Raw genomic sequence first — 4,547 nt, 5'->3', positions numbered from 1 at the left:
AGCTGCCTTCCCTTCAAAAACAAAACATCACATTAATCACTTGTATGTATGTAATATTGACTCACGAACGTGTATAAACAGTATCTAAAATAAAGGATTATGTCAAAAATTATTGAAATTACATCACGGATTATACCTTCAGTTTGTAGTAAACTTGTGTTCGTTATTAGAATGAAAACAGTTTGCAAAATAGAAAGCTAGTTTACGAAGCTTGGGATACGAAATCAAGTTGGTCTAGTTAACCTTTATTGCAAGACTGTTAAACAAATATCCTGCACTTTCAATCGTGAAAAGAAACACGAAGCCATACTTACAAGTTAACCCATTTGTAACACGAAGCCATACATTCAAAAGACAACACAAGTCAACCCATTTGTAACACGAAGCCATACTTTCAAAAGACTCCACAAGTCAACCCATTTGTAACATGAAGCCAGTCTTTCAACAGACAACACAAGTCAACCCATTTATAACACGAAGCCAGTCTTTCAACAGACTCCACAAGTCAACCCATTTGTAACACGAAGCCAGCCTTTCAACAAACTCCACAAGTCAACCCATTTGTAACATGAAGCCAGACTTTCAACAGACTTCACAAGTCAACCCATTTGTAACAAAGAAGTAGTATCAACTCACAAAGGTAGTGTTGACTCGAATGGATAGACGGTCGATTATGAAACGAAATATGTAAGTCGTTCTGGAACATTTTAAGTATGGTGACACGAACTCTGCTCAAGATTGTTTATTAGAAACGTTAACAGAAAAATAAAATATGGTTTACAGAATAGCATTACTTTTACTAGCACTAACTCTGTCACGAACTTACTCTCAACATACAATAACTTACCAAAATGTGAATCATTCGATGAACTACAGGAAAATGTCCTTTCTATCTTTGAGGTACAGCAAGCTTAAAATCTCTTGATGTCAAACTTAGATAAAGTTTCCACTTTTCCACCCCAAAACCCCTAAGAGTGGGAAAATGCATAAGCTTGTATAGACAGAGGTTGAACACGTTATACTGAAATGATGACAGACATGCCACCAAGTCTAGTCACATTCTATCTGATGACAACACATCTTAACAATAGCCCTGCATCACAGCTTACATTCCAAAAGGCTCTGTCCTAAGGTTGTCATGTCCAAAAATATATATCTTTCCCGATTGCTTTCAATAATCCATCTATCGTACAAGGAAGGCGGTTTTCCATCATCCGTTTCAACTGTCCAATCGCACAGAACTCCATAGTCGCTTCGTACGGCGAATTGGCTGACTTGTCTTTGAAAAGAATAGCATGAATGCCTGTTTCTTTCTACTAGTGTTTGAGGTACGCGATAGTTGAACGGGAATATGAACTGGAAGTTTTACCTATGTGAACCCCAAAAGGAAAATGACAAACCACGTGGAGAACGAGGTGGAAAAACATACACAGATTTGGCACAGTGGATAGTTCAGGAAAACAGAATTTCCCTAAACCGTAACATGCACTGTTTTAAACAAAGAAGTCCCTACACATGAAAGTGGCACATTCCCACCTACAAAACAATGTTACCATATAGTTGCATCTAACAGTGTAATGGGCAAGAATATTGCTATAAAAACAGTCGAGTAATCTCAGTGAATTGAAATGAAATCTTAAGAAATGGAATATAATCAGACAGGAAAAAACCACGAATCAAATATAATATAAATATCACTGCAGTGCCAGCAAAAAAAAAGTTTCCTCTCATGAGTTCCCTACATTAAGTAGTTTGAAGAGTCATGTTCAGCTAAAAGAATTTGATAAATGAAACAAGTAAGCCGTTATTGTCTGCTTCTAGAATTCTAAATTTTAAACCGTGAACACCACAAAATAAAGTTTTATTACTAGAGAAAAGTATTATAAGCTTAATTTCGAGTTTCCTGTAACTAAACAACCTCGAAGTGGTTCATTAATTAAAAAACAACAGTCGGAAAAATCTGTGTGTTTAAGAGTGAGCTACATGTCTGTGTAGGACATGGAACAGGGATCATTATGCTGTGCTGTTTTCTTTGATCCAAATAATTGCTAAGGTGTTTCTATCCTACCAAAGTGGACCACCTGCACCCTATGGTTATACTATTTTCCCATTATTTTAGTATTCCTCTCACCTATTACCCTTGTAATATTTTTGCACTTCACTCAGAGAAGTATTAAAAGATCTTAAATCGTTCTCTTTCGCATTCTCGAGATTCGCATCACGCCGAATCGTCTTCGCTTTCTTTCCAATTTGGGGACAAGTCGTCAGATACATCCTTAAGTTTATTAACTCGTGTACTCAGACATGCTTTTCTTTGGGCGCTTAACAACACCTCTTCCGCCTAAGTTTCTATGACCTCTCTTACGACTAGCTTTTTGAGCACCTGGTGTGTCATCGTAATCGCATCCACACTTGCTACACTTATAACACTTTGGACATTTTGCTACTTTACACTTGCAGGTTACCTTTGAATCCGAACTTGTTTCCATTTCAACCAGAATAAACACTCAGAGATTCTGATTCATTGTCTCAACAATTCCTTACAGGTTTTACAAAAAGATCGGATATGGTGAGTGTTTAATAGATATTGTACTAGAACAATACCATGACCACTGTCTGAATTAGGGTAAAATATCACTCATCTCTACTGACAGAAACCAATCATAACTTCTGTGTTTGTTATCCAATTGTAGCTTGGAGCAAAGAAGGTTACAAAAGAACATCTTCCAAAAATTATCACAATTTAGGATATTTTTGTGTTAACCCACATGTAAAGCTTCTTTGTTTTTGTTTCAGTTATGTAAATGTGAATTTTTAGGATATTTTATTTTGTATGGTTGGGAAGAAGTGGCGAAAGATGAATGAAGGAAAATGAGTTAATTTCTGGTTCCCACTTCTTCGAGATATAGAACAGAATCATTTTTCCTACACTATTTATCTTCTGTATGAATGGTGTCGAGTTTCTAAAATATGTATTGTTTTATATAAATATATATTTGTCCTCTAGACAACCTAGTGGTTAGCGATAAATTTGCTGACTTATAACGCTAAAATTCGGGTTTCGATACCCCTGATGAGCATAGCATAGATAGCTCATTGTGTAGCTTTGCGCTTAACTACAAACAAACCTTTAATCTTACCTATGACTTAAATCGTTTGAGTAGAATCTATGTCATAAAAGGCTTATCTGTTAAAAGAAAATATTACTTTTTCAGTTACAATAAATTTCTACAAGAATCTTCTTCGGTTACTTTAATCTGTATGTTTGTCAGATTGGATTTATTTTTCCCATTTTGGTGTGTAATGTTTTAAATAGTTGTGGTTTTAAAAGAAGTCTTATGTGTTTATGTGTGGCTGTGGATTTACTTCCTCTTTAAAGTCCTTGCAGAATATACCAACTGTTTGTGTAACAATAGAATTGATGTAACTTTCAATTATAATGTCAATCATATCTCACGATGTTCAGTTCACATATTTTCTCAAAATGTTTAACTAACTTGACATAATCTGTGTATGATTCACAGTTTAGCACTATATATGATAGTCACGCTATTATGTACTGTACGGAAACATTGCATTCAATGATAAACAAATTTAACAGATTATTTAGATTTTCATACGTTATATACACAGTGATTTTTTCTCATCTGTAAATTACTTAGGAATTATATTCCCTGACTTCAACGAAATATCTATCTCGTGAAATTCTCCCATGAATTAGAAACATTGGCTTGTTTTATGAGTGGCATTAATTTACTTCACGCTCATTTCACCTCGGCTATCTTCTCCACCGTTTAAAATTGTTATTAAGTTTAGTGTTACAATCACTTTCAACGTACATCAATTGCATAAGTATTTATTTTTTATCATTCATTTAAAATGATAGTTTACATTCGCACACCTTCCTCGATTGAATGACAATCATGCCAACGTCTGTCCTTGAAATAACGTCAGTCATGAAATGGCTAACTTTGTCTTGTTATATGCAGTGTCTAGTCTTTTAATCTGAAATACGCGGACATTCTTTTTTAATTAAATGCATTTGTTCTTTTAGTTAGTTTCCACTTAAACTGCAAAACTCCGGGCTCTTTCAATTGATAACTTTTACCCTGTTAAAATTCATGTTTCAGACTTTTATTTAATTCTTTGTTCTAACGGTTCTCATACAACAACTTCAATCCTGTGTATTCGATAATACAAACCTTTCCTCTGGTCCATTTTTTAATAAGTATTTGAAATTACTAATAGCTCTGGCTAATAGATGCTATTGTAAAGTCTTCATATTTCGTTTTCTTTAGAAGTGAGTAATTCTTCTTCCTTATGACACTGAGAAATTCCTGCCTCTTTTCTTCCATGATCTCAATTCCATCTATAAATTGTTCGAATTGTTGCTGTGCTAAATCAAATAATTCAATGTTTCTAATTTTTCTTGTTATTAGTTTTTAAAAAGTTTCCGCATTGAATCATGAACAATTTCCATGCCTTTGTTCCTTATCTCATTAATCAATTCGTTGCAAGGGAAAAAGTCTATCTTTGTTCCTGGTTCA

Source organism: Limulus polyphemus, unplaced genomic scaffold (genome assembly GCF_000517525.1).
Source record: "Limulus polyphemus unplaced genomic scaffold, Limulus_polyphemus-2.1.2 Scaffold683, whole genome shotgun sequence".
Classification (NCBI taxonomy): Eukaryota; Metazoa; Arthropoda; class Merostomata; order Xiphosura; family Limulidae; genus Limulus; species Limulus polyphemus.
Note: the sequence above shows the minus strand (reverse complement) of the source record.